Below are 16,669 nucleotides of genomic sequence, written 5' to 3' on the forward strand. Positions count from 1 at the left end.
AAAGAGAATTCAGACTATATTTCTTCCAATACAGATTTGCTCACTAGCTTGCAATCCATGTACAATTTAATATTTTTTACCGACACTATAATTCAACTGCAACCATTCTTCTTCAGTCTCACTTACTTGATGTCTAACATCCCAACACCCATCCAAAGCAATTGAAAATATCATGGCTTGTGGCAGAACACCCTAGTCCTCCAAGTGACAGCTTTAATATTTTTTAATACTTCAAAGAGGTCTTTTGCAGCAGAATCATCCAGTGGTGTACATTATTTGATTTCTTATTTTTTGTGTGCCATGAGCATTGATTGTGGATCCAAGGAATAGTAAATCCTTGACCACTTTACTCTCTTTTTGGATCATCATTACATTGTCTATTGGCTAGGTTATGAGGATTTTTGTTTTATTTACATTGATTTATGATTCATATTGAAGGCTATGATCATCCTCAAGTGTCTGATCTTTGTGTAAATCTGGGTAGAGTAGAGAAATTTATAGATACTCATAGGTATATAAAAAAGATTTACATGAAAGAGTAATTGAATATTGAGAAAACATCCCAGTCCAGTCCAAACTCATAAGTCCAATATTAGCTCATATGGCTGATATCAATTTATACAGTCCTCTTCAGACTCATGAAACACATGCAATGATGCCAAATTCAGGATGATCACAGGCCAGTGGGTAGAAAGTCTTTGGATACGTGGTGTTCTAAGCATCTCAGCACTGCCAGGGGTCTCACCGTGGCTCCTCCAGTTCCCAGGGCACAGGGTCTATCAGTGTAGTGCCATGTGTCTTGTCAGTAAAGTGTCCTCCACAAATAAAGTGTCTCCTGCCTCCAAGGAGGAAATAATCAGATTTCCAAGAATTCTCAGGAGAAAGCCACGATCACACATTGGCCTCCTTGGTTGTGATCCGATTGACAGGCTCGACTCCACCCCTTCACTCTTAATCCTCTCAAGTCCCAAATGGACACCGGCTTATGTGACTACCACAATCTTTCTCAACAAATGCTTCAAGTCTTTGTTTTGAGCAAGCAAGATTATGTCATCTATATTCATTAGGTGTTAATTAGTCTTCCTAAGTCCCTCAAGCTGCATTCTTCTTCATGTAGTCCAATTTTGTGAAATTTTTGCTCAGCATTCAAATTGAATAAATATAATAAAAGGTTACAACTCTCACACAAACCTTTCCTGATTTTTAAGTGTGCAGTATCCCCCCTTTTCCTGGCTTAATAACGGTTTTTTGGTTGTCTGAAAGTTATCTTTGCAGTCTTAACTTTAAAAAAACCATTGAAAAAAAACATTTAACTATTATAAGATTTGGCCCAAAACAACAAGTCAACTCTGCATATCTCAGTCAACTTTTCAAATATTTCCAAAAGACGGGTCTTATGTAATATGTTTTCTCTGAATTTTCCTGGCAAACACCAGCCTGGCTGCTGCTGATTGTTGTCTGTGGTCACCTTTACATGATTATCTCTAACGATTTATTTTTAGATGAGTATATTTTTTCATGGGTTTTATTTATTAAGTCCAACACAATGTTATACATCTTTGAATAAGTTTATCAATTCGTTTCAATTTATTTTTACAATTTTCCAAATGATCTTAGTTCACTTATTGTGTATAACAGCTTTTCATTTATTATATTTTTTATTTTGCTGTGTCAGTTACATGTCTTTACATTTTGGGGGAATGATTTTAAAAGGCAACAATTTCCTTAATGCTATTCACTCACTCACTGCCATAGAGTCCATCTGGACTGGAAACAACCCTGTAAGACAGTGTAAAACTATCTGTGGGTTTCAAGACTGAAACTCCTTAGGCAATAGAAAGCTTTCTCTTTCTCCTGTGGAGCAGCTGATGGTTTTGAACCCCTGACCTTGCTGTTAACAACCCAATGTGTAACTACTATACCAGCAGGACTCCTTTAATTCTATTTGTGATTAATTAAAACTTGTCAACAATATTCTTAGTCCTGGTTCCATTATTGTGTATAAGCTTACTGCAGTTTAATTCTCTAGCTAAAACTAAAACCCAAACCAACTAAAACCCAGAACAAAATATAAAAATTAACTACCATCTTGAGTCTGAGCCAAATCGATGGTAATTAAAAGCTCAGCAGGTACTAGGGCAGATAGAAGTCAGTAAAGAAGGGGATCATCTAAGCAACGCTAGCAGCCGTCTCACTCTAATAAACATGTTTAGAAATTGCATTTCACAGCTGTGCAATTCATAATGTGCACTTCCTTTTCAAGTGCACGTCATACATTTACCAAAATAAACCATATGCTTGGATAGAACACAAGTATCAACACATTTTAAATGATTGCAAGTATTGATTCAGAAGAGGATATCATCTGACAATAAAGGGACTAAAGTAGAAATCAATAATAACAAGATACCTCACATATATTAGTTTTATTGTTGTAACAAATTGCCACACTTAGTGACTTAAAACAGGTTTTATCATTCAGCGTATGACTGTGACTGTATGACAGGTTTTGTCACACAGTGTATGACTGTATGATGGGTTTTGTCACACAGTATATGACTGCATGACAAGTTTTGTCACACGGTGTATGACTGTATGACAGGTTTTGTCACACAGGGTAAGTCAGTCCAACTGTATGACAAGTTTTGTCACACAGTGTATGACAGTCTGACTGCATGACAGGTTTTGTCACACAGTGTATGACAGTATGACTGTACGACAGGTTTTGTCACACAGTGTATGACAGTCTGACTGTATGACAGGTTTTGTCACAGTGTATGACTGCATGATTATATGACAGGTTTTGTCACAAGGTGTATGACTGTATGACAGATTTTATCACATAGCGTATGACTGTATGAGTGTATGACAGGTTTTGTCACACGGTAAAACATATCTCATGGAGCCCAAAACTCAGTGTTACTGGGCCTGTGGATATTTTTAATGGAGGCTTTTGGGGAGACTACTTTGAAATTTCTTGATGCTACATGTGTTCCTTAGGTAATGACCCTCATGCTCCCTCTTCAAAGTCACCAAGGTTTAGTCTCACATTATCTGAATTTCTTTTCTAGCTTTTTCTTTTAAAGATCCTTGTTATTGCACTGAGCCATCCTGGTAATTCAGGGTAATCATCCTATCTTAAACCAGTTATGAGCTTTATGTTCACTTGCAACTTAAATTTTTGACTTTCTGATATCACAATGTGTCTTTCTCCCGGCGTAGTATGTGATAAAGGCTGGGCATTGTTCTACCTACCATATTAAATACTGGACCATTTAACACTGAATGTCACAGACTTGGTGACATTTTCTCAACAGCAAAACTTTCTATCCAGAATATATAGAGAATGTTTACATATAAATGCTAAGTAGACAACCAACCCAGTTTTTACAAGGAGCAAGATATTTGGAAGGTTCACTACAGAAGATACAGAAACGGTCAGTAAGCAAATGAAAAAATGCCCAGTATTATTGGAAATTATGAAAATGAAAACCCAAATCATGTGGTTTTAATCAACTATTTGATTTGATTGATTCATATTAAGAACATTAACCATACCGAGTGCTTCTGGGAATGTTGAGGAACTAGCACTGTCATACACGGTAGTTGGTAAAATCACTTTGGGAAATATTATTGAAATTTCTTTAAAAATTAAATAGAAACTTAATCTATGACCTGGCTATGCTGTTTGTAGGCATTTCCAAAAGAGAAACAAGATCGTATGTCATGCACATATTCATACATATACATTCATAATAGCTTTTTAAGTTATAGGCAAAAATTGAAGAACACAAATTTCCATCAGAAGTTGAACGTACTTGTATAAACAGACTGTGGTACATACATATAATGGAATGCTACAAGAGAAAGGGACAAACTATAGATATAGACAACCCAAACAAATGGCAGTCATTAGGCGAGCCAAAGGAGTCAAGATGGAAAGAGAAGACACCATATGACTATCATGTAAAATTATAGAAAATGCAAAGTTATCTATAGTGAAAGAAATCAGATAAACGATTGACTGGGAGGGGGTGGAGAGAGAAATAAATTCTACCAAGACACAAAGCAAATTGTTAGGGTAATGTTTGTAGTCTTGTCGGGAGTGTTTTCAAAGGTTGTGTATATAAATCAAAAGTGATAAACTCTTAGTGACGCTGTAGGACAGACTAGAACACCATCGAGTTGCCCAGATTGGAAATCTTTGTGGAAGCTGGCTGCCTCATCTTTTTCCCCACAGAGCAGCTCATGGTTGGAACTGCAGACCTTTCCAATAGTGGCCCAGCACTCACCCCACGGTGCCACTCAAACTTCTTTCAATCCAAATATGTGCTGTCTACTCTTGTCCATTTCAACTGTACCTTTAAAACTTGGGAATACTCTTGAACTAATACGCATTATGCTAACAAGGTGATCTTTCATTTCTGTGAATAAATATTCAGTATTTGTCACTTTTCCATTTTTTCCCCTGGAGTTTCTTTACTCTGTCCCAAATGTCATCAATTACATTTGATAAAGCAAGTACCATTTATAAAAACCTCCATAGATTTTATACATCATCTTATTATAGAAACTTAGTATTCTATTTGTGTTGCTCTGATATAAACATTTATCTGATAATATTCATAACACTTCTCATCCCATTAATAGCGAGTGTTCGTTGGCTCCTATCTTAATGTTTACATCCTGTTTTGGTAAATTCCAGCTTCTTTAATTCACTCTCAACAATGTAAAATACACGATGCATAATTTTTACAGACAAGGTGGTATATTTTCCAATGTTTGACAAATCTATGAATGTTCTCTTTCCTTCATAAATGAATGACAGTTTGGAAAGGGAGAGAAAAAATACACTTAAATATCTACTATGGTCTAGGCATTTTTAAAGGCCACTGTGTTGTTTACTTATTATTATTTTTAATCATTTTACCAGGGCCTCATAAGCTCTTATCACAATCCATGCATACATACATGTGTCAAATGTGTTTGTATATTTGTTGCCATCATCATTTTCAAAACAATTTCTTTCTATTTGAGCCCTTGGTATCAGCTCCTCAGTTTTTTCCTCCCTCCCTCATTAACTCTTGGTAATTTATAAATTATCATTATTTTTTCATGTCTTCCATGGACAGAGGTCTCCCTCACTCACTTTTTTGTTCTCCATTCCCCTGGGAGGGGGTTGTATGTAGACCATTGTGATCAGTTCCCTCTTTCTCCCCCTATCTTCCATTTACTCTCCTGATATCACTACTCTCATTATTAGTCCTAAGTGGTTTATCTGTCCTGGATTCCCTGTGTTTCCATTTCTTATCTGCACCAGTGTACATGCTCTGGTCTAGCTAGATTTGTAAGATAAAATTGGGGTCATGTTTGGGGGAGAGGAGGAAGGAAGCATTTAAGAACTAGAGAAAGTTGTATTTTTCATTGGTGCTATACTGCACTCTGATTCATCTCTTCCTTGTGACCCTTCTGTAAGGGGATATCCAATTGTCTACAGAGAGATTTGGGTCTCCACTCTGCATTCCATTCACACTGATATGCTATTTTGTTCTGGGTCTTTGATGCCTGATATCTGATCCCATTGACACCTCATGTTCACAGAGCCTGGTGTGTTTATTCCATGTGAACTTAGTTGCTTCTCAGTTAGATGGCCGCTTGTTTATCTTCAAGACTTTAAGACCCCAGACACTAAATCTTTTGATACCCAAGCACCATCAGTTTTCTTCACCACATTTGCTTATGCACCCATTTTGTCTTCCGCGATTTTGTCGGGAAGGTGAGCATCATGGAATACCAGGTTATTAGAACAAAGTGGTCTTCCATTGAAAGAGTACTTGAGGAGAAGCCCAATGTCTTTCTGCTACCTTGACACTTAACATATAACTATATGTACACAATCTGTTTCCCTATGGCCTGTATTTACACCTCTATAAATGCCCTCTGCCTCCTGGTCCTTTCCTCTATGTCCTTTTACTTTCCTCTTGTCCCACTATCATGCTCAGCCTTCATTCGGGTTCAGTAATTCCTCTCCTTTGCATTGCCTTGATCAAGCCCTACCAGGCATCGTTAGCCCTCCTTGCCACCAATTTTTGAACTTGTTCCCTTGTCCCTGGATTTGTTAGTAGCACTGTAGCACTTCTTCCCCACCCCTGTTTCCCTCCCCACCTCCTCCTCTCCCATGTACCCCCAGGACCATCAGTCCCTTTGTTTTCTTCTCCTAATTGTTTATCCCACCTATCTTATCTAGATAGACATGCAGAGACAATAATAAGCACAAAACCAAGGTAAAGCAAAATAAAACTGCAAAAGAAAGGTAAAGCAAACCAAAACTACAAAAAAACAAACAAACAACAACAACCAAAAAACCAAACAATAACAACAACAACAACAACAAAAGAAAAGCCTATAAATAGTTCTAGCTCTGTTTGTTGACTTTTAGGAGTGTTTTCTGGTCAAGCCTGATGGGGTGTCACGTCCTGGCCTCAAAGTCTATTTTTGGTATTCCCTGGGGACTTTGTTGCTTTGCTTTCCTTGTTGCTCTGTTGCACGCCCTTAGCGTTTCACCCTGGTGTGGTGGGCACAATTCCCTCACTATGTCTCCAGTATTGTCCTCATAATGATATCAGTCAGTGAAGAATATCTTGTCTAGTGGTGGGGCTGAACCTGTCGTCCTCTACATTGGTGGTTCTGAGCAGGACTATTATCCTCGGGGCTTGGTGGGTCAGGTTGTGTTCCACTCTCTCTCCTTCCCTCTTCATTTTCTCTTGTGTGCTCTGATCAGATGCACGTCTCTCCCTGAGCTGTAGCTTCTATACTTTCCTCTGAAGTGAATTCTTCTGGTTGTGTGTGTGTGTGTGGGGGGGGGGCAGAGTGTCCACATAGTTGGGATTGGGGCCAGCCCCGCAGATATCTTTATTGGTTCCCTGCTTTATGCTGGTATGTTGGATTCACATCTTGGCTCACCCAGTTAAAGTCTGATCCCTCTCTCCCTCTCCTGTAGAGGTATAAAAAGGTTTGACAAATCTATTAATGTTCTCTTTCCTTCATAAATGAATGACAGTTTGGAAAGGGAGAAAAAAAACTTAAATAACTATCGTGATGTAGGCAATTTTTAAAGCCACTGTGTTATTTATTCCTTATATCAACACGGTGAGATAGGTATTTTATCTGTGTTATAAATGAAATGCAAATGCTTGGGATGATCAAAATTTTGCTTACATATCTAATAAATGAAAAAACAAATGATGTGATTTTAACCTTGGTTATATTACAAAGCTTCTACTCTACTCTCTAGATCATATTTTATCAAAATTTTTTTTCACAAGAATAGGCATCAGTTGATCTTTGCCTTCTTTAATCTCTCCCAGCACCACATAAGAATGCTTTCATCCTGCTGACTCAGGAATGCTCACAGACTGATCAAAAACAGACTGTCAGTTCATTAGGCTAAGTCAAAGGAGAGTTCAGCATTGAGCTAGGCATACCAAGCATTCTATTGTCTAAGTACATGCGCTCCATTTTACAGATGGAAAAATAAGTCTTGCCTGTCATCATTCTTTTAGTACTAGGACTCAGTTTCATTTCTCTCTGATGTGAAAACCCATGTTAGTCATCATACAATTTTGCCTTCGTAGCTCTGAAGACTTCAGAAATTATTTTTCTTAAAATACTTTATTCATCTTTTCTATGGTGTATATATGAATAATTAACATCCAGCAATATAATTTTATATGTTCAGTATCCAAACTACAGTGCATATTATTCAGGAAGTAGATAATGTGGTGCTCATGCAATTGCACCACTGGGCAAATTATTTTATTTAAAAATATATTATGGATAAAATAAATTCCTAGTGTCAATATTCTTCATTAGAAATTATATTTTAAAAATCTGAGTATGACATAAATATACTACTCCTCTCGTTCTTAATATAAATATCTAGTTCTTGATATAAATATACTATCCACTAGTTCTTCCATTCCTATTGCTATACTTCTACAAAGTATTTATGCTTTTGTTGAAATTAATATTCTTAAACATAGTTTTCTAGAATATTAACTCCTTAAGGAAGCTCAAGATTGTGTTTAGACCACATTTTATCCCCAAATATTGGCTCAATAAATGTTTATTGGAGGAATCACTTTATTAGGGATCTTATTACAAGGCAAGTAAATATTAATAGTTAAATAATGTCTTCCTCAAAATGGGTGCATAAGCATATATGGTGAAGAAAGCTGATGGTGCCTGGCTATTAAAAGATATAGTGTCGGCAGTTTTAAAGGCTTGTAGTTAAACAAGCGGCCATCTAGCAAGGAAGCAACAAAGCCCACATGGTAGAAGCAAACCAGCTCGTATGATCAGGAGGTGGCAAAGCAACTAGGGCATGGATGTAAGGGAGACCCAAAACCCACCTGTAAGATAATTCAACAATCCCTCTCTGAAGGGCCACATTGAAGGGATAATGCATCCAGGGTGTGGTATAGCACTTATGAACCACATAACTATCCTCTAGTGCCTTAGTATTTCCTCCTCTTACTATCTTGCTTTTTATTTGTTTTACCTTATTAATCGTGTTAGATTTGTGTATGTTCATTTGTATGTTTAAGATTGTTTGGTACATGAAAGCCAAGGTAGAAACCCTTCAGAAATAGGAACAGGAGTAGTGGTTCCCTGCGGGTATAGGAGGAGAGTGGGGGACAGGGGGTACGGAAGCTGATAGCATCGATGGCTGTATATCCCCACTCTATGGGATGGAACAACAGCATTGTATGTGAATGGATAGATTGGTTTTTGTAAGATATGGTGGGAAAACCACAACAAAATAAAACGTTGTAGGGGGGATAAATATGGTAAATAAAGTTTTCTTGGGGGTAGGGTTGGGGAGAGGGGATGAAGGGGAGCTGATATCAAGGAGTTCAAGAAGAAAGAAAGCGTTTTAAAACTGTGGTAGCAATTGCACAATACTGCTTGATGTGACTGAACTATGGAATATTTATTTGTAAGAACTCCCGATAAAATGATGTAAAACATTTTTAAATGTCTTCTTGCTACTTTTCAATTTCTCAACAGAATTTTCTGGAGCAGGAAAGCCTGGTGGAAAAAATATACTATTTTATCTGTCTATTCTTGGGTCTCAGCCTTCTTTCTGTAACTTTGTGTATCATGTTCATACATTTCTCGACAAACTTGAACATTCTGTTAGTGATGCTTCATAAGAGAAATTCTAGGAGATGGGTTAAAATTTGAATCATGGCAAAAATGAGGAGCTGATACCAAGGAATCAAGTGGAAAGAAAATGTTTTGAGACTGATGATGGCAACAAATGTACAAATGTGCTTGACACAATGGATGGATGGATTGTGATAAGAGTTGTATGAGTCCCCAATACAATGATTTTTTTAAATAAATAAAAAAAATTTTGAATCATGGCATGTACTTTATCTACATAGTCCACCCTATGGGTAGTGATCTTCCTGTAATATATGAATGCGTCTTCTTATGTTTGGAAATTTTATAAATTTATTCTTTTGCTGCTATAATAAACTACTTTAAAACCAATGGCTTAACACAGCACAAAGTCAATGTCCATTTCTGGAGGTCAGCAGTCCAAATCAAAGTCATTCAGCAACAGTTAAGGTTTTGTCAGGACTAGTTCTTTTGGAATCTTTGGGGAAATTTTTATTCTTTGCCGTTTCCAGTGTTTGAAGGCCACGTATGTTCCTTGATTAGTGGCTGGAGCCTCCACCTTCAAAACCAAAAGTATAGCTTTATGTTTCTGTCATCAAATTGCTTTCTTAGCAAATCCAATCTTCCTTGACTTTACATTTATACTTATACATTTATATTGTACTATAAAAATATAATACTTTAATTGTCCATTCTTGGTTCTCAGCCTTCTTTCTGTAACTTTGCTTACCATGCTGATATATTTCTTCACAAACTTGAACTTCCTTATTATAGTGGGTGCAGTCAGATAGTTCAGGAATATCTCCTTATTTTAGTATTCTTAATAAATCCTGAAAATTCTCTTTTCCTATTATGAAGTATTCACAGGTTCCCAGGATTTGTCTCTAGACATCTTGAGGGATGTTATTCAGTTTCTCATCCATGATTATCTTCTAAAAATTAAAAAAAATTTTGTCACATCTGTTCTGATAAAAATTTTATAATGTTTTAAAATACATTTTATGCTATTAATTATTTTGTACTTTTAAAATTAAATAATTTTAATAAAAATAGGCTGCTGAATTTCATTGATAAATTAAAGTTTTGGGCCAAAATTTCATTCTCAGAATGTCTTGAATTTTTTTTTTTTTTTGTGATAGTATACATGGTTGTAGGTTATCCTTTATCCAGGGGTTATGGAAAGTCAAAAGACTGGGAAAGTACTAATTTTGGGCTGGATCTGCTTTTTGCCCCAGAAAACAGCAATTGAAATTGACATTGTTTATCTCATTTTGCTCTGAAAAGTCTTCCCTTCTGTGAGCTGTTTTATTCACTGAAGGTAGAAATGCTAGAAAAAGAAAGCACAGTTTTATATCTTCACTTGGATTGGCATTGTTCTGATGTTCCACACCCTATAAAATGTCCACTATGTCTTTTAAAAGTCTGGCTGCTTATCTGAAAAGCACATATTACTCTCTCCTTCACTAATAACACCCATCTTTGTCTTTAGGACATCTTGAAATCACTGTCTTAGAAAGCCTCTGTGACGACCTCATCTGTATGAACCCAACACACCTAGCACTATAGCATCATACAGTCCACCTTCTTCTTTTTAATCATTTTATTGGGGGCTCATACAACTTTTATCACAATCGATATATAAATCAATTATGTAAAGCACACTTGTACATTCGTTGCCCTCATCATTCTCAAAACATTTGCTCTCCACTTAAGTCCCTGGCATCAGCTCCTCATTTTGCCCCTCCCTCCTCACCGCCCCTCCCTCATGAAACCTCGATAATTTATAAATTATTATGTTGTCATATCTTGTTCTATCCCACATCTCCCTTCACCCACTTTTCTGCTGTCTGTCCCCCATGGAGGAGGTCACATGTAGATCCTTGAAATCAGTTCCCCCTTTCCAACCCACCCTCCCTATACCCTCCCAGTATCGCCACTCACACCACTGGTAATGAGGGGATCGTCCGCCCTGGATTCCCTGTGTTTCTAGTTCCCATCTATACCAGTGTACATCCTCTAGTCTAGCCAAACTTGCAAGGTAGGATTTAGATCATGACAGTGGGCGGTGGGGATTGGGGGGGGGGGCAAGGTGGGAAGGAAGCATTTAGGAACTAGAGGAAAGTTGTATTTTTCATCATTGCTACATCACACCCTGACTGGCTCATCTCCTCCCAAAGACCCTTTGGTAAGGGGATGTTCAGTGGCCTACAAATGGGCTTTGGGTCTTCACTCCGCACTCCCCCCCTCATTCACTATGGTAATAGTTTTTATTCTGATGATGCCTAATACCTGATCCCTTTGATACCTCATGATCTCATAGGCTGGTGTGTTTCTTCCAAGTGGGCTTTATTGCTTCTGAGCCAGATGGCTACTTGATTACCTTCAAGCTTTTAAGACCCCCCAGATGCTATATCTTTTGATAGCTAGGCACCATCACCTTTCTTCACCAACTTTGGTTGTTCAACCTCTTTGTCTTCATTGGTTGTGTCGGAAAGGTGAGCATCACAGAATGCCAATTTAATAGAAGAAAGTGTTCTTGCATTGAGGGAGTACTTGAGTGGAGGCCCAATGTCCTTCTGCTACCTTAATACTAAACCTATAAATGTATCCACATAGATCTATTTCCCCATCCTCATGTATAAATATATTTGAATATGTACATGTCTTTATCTAGACCTCTATAAATGCCCTTTGCCTCCCAGCTCTTTCCTCTGTTTCCCCTGACTTCCCTCCTGTCCCACTATCATGTTCAGTCCCCACCAGGGTTTCAGCAATTCCTCTTAGTTACATTACCCTTGATCATGCCCAATCAGGCCTCCCACATCCTCCTCGCCACCAATTTGGATCGCTTGTTGTTCCCTTGTCCCTGGGTTTATTAACACCACTTCCTTTTCCCACACCTCCCCCTCTCCCATGTCCTCGAGGAACTGTCAGTCCCATGTTTTCTCCTCCAATTGTTCATCAAGCCTATCTTATTTAGACAGACCTGCGGGATAATAAACATGCACAAAACAAGACAGAGCAAAACCAAGCAACAATATACAACAAAATAGCAACAATAAAAAATCAAAGACAAAACAAACAAAACAAAACACAACAAAGAAAAGCTTGTAGCTATTTCAATGATTGTTTGTTGGCCTTTAGGAGTGTTTTCCAGTCCAGTCTGTTCGGGCACCACGCCCTGGCCCCAAAGTCCACCTTCAGCATTCCCTGGGGACCTTGCCACTCTGTTCCCCTGCTGTTCTGTTGCACCCTGTTTATGTTTTGTCTCAGTGTGGTGGGATCCGATCGGGTGCAATTCCCTCACTGTGTCTCTGGTGTTGTCCCCTATAGGGCTATGGGTCAGTGAGGGACGTCATATCTCATAGTGGGGCCAACCATGTGGTTCTCTCTGTCGACTGGCTGCTCTAATTGGGTATATCGTTCTTATGGCCTGGTGGGCCATGATGTGCTCCACTCTCCTCCTCCCCCTTCATCTACTCCCGTGTGCTCCAATCAGATATGTCCCTCTCCCCGAGCTGTAGATTCAGTGCCGTCCTTTGAAATAAATTCTTCTGAGATGAGGGGCAGGTGTCCACTTAGTAGCTGGGGTTGGGCCTGCCCCTCCCCCCAAGACCTCTCCACTGGTTCCCTACTCCACGCTGGTATGTTGTATTCACATCTTAGAGCACTGGGTTGAAGTCTGGTCCCTCTTTGCCTGTGGAGATATAAACAATGCCCTCCACTTACGTGGGTTAGTGCTGTTTGCCCCCACTACCCTTTTCTTTATTATTCTTTTTTTTTTTCCTTTTCCCACCTCCTTTATAGTTGTCTACCACATGTATCCCTGTATTTGGTCTGGTCCCTGCCATATTACCTGGTCCTCACCCCAGGAATGTTTGTATTCCATAGCTTTTTCCCTATGCCCCTTTTGCATTTTTTTTTAAAGCTTACCTCAGCATCCTTTGAATTCTTTCCATCTTTAAGTCAATGCTATCTTGAGGTCTATTTTCTCTTTTTTGCCCTCTGAGTGAGCTTGTTCTATGTGTCCGTCTCTTATTTATGCTTGGTGAGTGTTGTTCTTCTCTATATTGGGTCAGCAAGGATCTTTTGTAGAGCTGGGTTTCTTCTAATGTAATTTTTGAGTTTTTACTTGTTTGGGAAGACTCTTACTTCTCCATCTATCTTGATCCATAATTTGGCTGAGTAGACTATTCTTGGGTTTGCATTGTTTTCCTTCAATTTTTGGAATATGTTACTCCACTCTTTCCTCTTATGCATAGTGTCTGCTGATAGGTCTGATCATATTCTTATTTGGGAACCTTTCTATGTGATTGCTTGTTTTTCCCTAGCTGTTCTCATGATTTTCTCCTTTTCCGCAAAGTTGGATAATTTAACTATTATGTGCCTTGGTGACTTCTTCTTGGGATCTAGTCTAGCTGGTGTCCTTTCAGCCTCCTGAAGGGTTGCCTGGTTTTCATTCATTAAGCTGGGGAAGTTTCCTCCAAGAATTCTCTCACTGTTGTTGCAGATGACTTCTTTTTTGTGTCTTCCTCCAGTAAGCCAATGATTCTAATGTTCCTCTTCATAACATCAGACATAGCTCTTAAGTTTTCTTCAGCTTCTCTGATGATCTTATTAGATTTTTGTTTGCATTTGTTAAAGTCTGCTTGAATGTCCTCCAAGTCATTGATGCGGTTCTTTGCTTCCTCCACTCAATTCTCAAGGACCGTGTTTCTGCTACTGCTTTTTGTTATCTCCTCCCTAAACTCCTGTATTTCCTTTTGGTTTATGGCTTTTTTTTTCTTTTCATTTATTTTTTTTAACAATTTATTGGGGCTGATACAATTCTTTTCACAGTTCATACATATACATACATCAATTGTATAAAGCACATCTGTACAGTCTTTGCCCTAATCATTTTTTTCTCTTTTCTTCTTTTACATTTTATTAGGGACTCAAACAACTCTTACCACAATCCATACATATACATACATCAATTGTATAAAGCACATCCATACATTCCCTGCCCCAATCATTCTCAAGGCATTTGCTCTCCACTTAAGCCCCTTTGCATCAGGTCCTCTTCCCCCCCCCTCCCCATTCCCCCCTCCCTCATGTGCCCTTGGTAATTTATACATCGTTATTTTGTCATATCTTGCCCTATCCAGAGTCTCCCTTCCCCCCTTCTCTGCTGTCCCTCTCCCAGGGAAGAGGTCACACGTGGATCCTTGTAATCAGTTCCCCCTTTCCAACCCACTCACCCTCCACTCTCTTTGTTGTCTGGTTGTATACTGTTGCTTTGTTTTCCTCTGTCTAGTTTTCGTGCATGTTAGTGACTCCACAGGTCTGTCTGAATAGGACAGGCTGGATGAACTATCTGGATGAAAAACAACGGGACCGACAGTTCCGGGGGGACTTGGGGTGGGGGGGTAGGGGGGGTAAGGAAGTGGTGTTAACAAACCCAGGGACAAGGGAAAAACATGGGACCCCAAATGGTAGAGAAGGGGGAGTGGCAGGCCTGGTGGGAAATGATCAAGGGTAAGGTTGCTTAGAGAAGAGGTATACTCTAGCCCAGGTGGCGATGAAGCATGGTAGTAGGGCAGGAGGAAGGTCAAGGGAGATGGAGGAAAGAGCTAGGAGTCAAAGGCCATTCATGGAGGTCTAGACAAAGACATGTACATGCAAATATATATAGGAGGATGGGGAAATAGATCTATGTATCTATATTTATAGGTCAAGTATTAAGGTGGCGGAAGGACCTTGGGCCTCTACTCAAACACTCCCTCAATGCATGAATACCTTCTTTTATTAAATTGGAACTCTATGATGCTCACTCTCCCAACACAACGGCTGGAGCCAAAGTGGGTGAACAAGTAAATGTGGTGAAGAAAGCTGATGGTGCCCGGCTATCAAAAGAGATAGTGACTGGGGTCTTAAAGGCTTGAAGATAAACAAGCGGCCATCTAGCTCAGAAGCAACAAAGTCCACATGGAAGAACACACCAGCCTGTGTGATCGAGTGGTCCCAAAGGGATCAGTTACCAGGCATCAAAGAACAAAAAATCATATCATTGACTGCACACCTCCATGATAGGATCGCTGAAGACAAATGGGTGCATAAGCAAATGTGGTGAAGAAAGCTGATGGTGCCCGGCTATCAAAAGAGATAGTGTCTGGGGTCTTAAAGGCTTGAAGGTGAACAAGCGGCCATCTCGCTCAGAAGCAAATAAGCCCACATGGAAGAAGCACACCGGCCAGTGCGATCACGAGGTGCCCAAGGGACCAGGTATAAGGCATCATGCAAAAAAAAAAAGATATAAGTGTGTGTATGTATGTGTATATATGTGTATATGTATATATGTATGTGTATATATGTATATATATATCATATTAAATGAAGGGGGAAGTGCAGAGTGGAGACCCAAGGCCCAAGTGTCGGCCAATGGAGATCCCCTCATAGAGGGGTTTAGGAGAGGAGATGGGTTAATTAGGGTGTGAGGTAGTATCGATGAAGAACACAGCTTTTTCCCAGATCCTGGATGCTTCCTCCCCCCAACTACCATGATCCGAATTCTACCTTGCAGGGCTGGATAGGACAGAGGCTGTACACTGGTACATATGAGGGCTGGAGGTACAGGGAATCCAGGGTGGATGATACCTTCAGGACCAAGGGTGTGAGGTTTATGGCTTTTATCTCCTCTATATTTTCATCCTTTTTCTGAATTCTTTCCCTCATATCCTGTATGACTCTAAGTAGCATACTGAAAATTTCTTTCTGTGGCAGCTCAATATCTGCTTCTTCTATGCATGTCATTATATTTAGGACATCTTCTGCCATTGCCTTTGTTTCTCCTGTTTTTGTTTTTTTTTTTTCCCGTTGAGGTCGTTGGGACTGATAGCTGTTTGCGTTGTGTTGTTTTAGAGGAGCCAGGTGCCATTTTCCAGGGAGTCGAAGTGCACTGGCTCTCTTTGGGAGATTTGTAGGAATGCTTCCTCGAACTACCTACAGCTTCTTTCAGTATGGAATTAACCTATCACTTTATCCTCCTGTGGCTTCCCTCTCAGGGGAGTGATCCAGAAGGCTGCTGGGTTGCCAGCTTTGGTGTTGCCGAGATTGGGTAGAGGCTCCTGCAACAGCTTGGAACGTTGAGGAGTGCTGGATGAGCTCCTTAGGACCCCAGGCACATAGACAGGAAATCCCCTATAAGATGTTGAGCAGAGTATCCTCTGGTGGATGTCAGCATGGCCTTCTTAGTCTCAGGCTAGCTACACAGGATGGAGCTCACCTAGCTGGGTGTGGCACATGCATAGATGACCTAGGCTAAGGGGAAATGTCTGGAGGCAAGCAGTAGTGTGTGAGAGACCAAAGAAGAGAAAAAATTAAAAAGCAAGCCTGCTGAGCTGGGGGTGGGTGGATGGGGGTGGTAGCGGGAGGGGGGGCATAGTAAAGAGATGAAAACAAATACAATAATGTATCTGAGTCCTGATCCTGGCCAGTGGTG

This window comes from Tenrec ecaudatus, chromosome 5 (assembly GCF_050624435.1).
Source record: "Tenrec ecaudatus isolate mTenEca1 chromosome 5, mTenEca1.hap1, whole genome shotgun sequence".
Taxonomy (NCBI): Eukaryota; Metazoa; Chordata; class Mammalia; order Afrosoricida; family Tenrecidae; genus Tenrec; species Tenrec ecaudatus.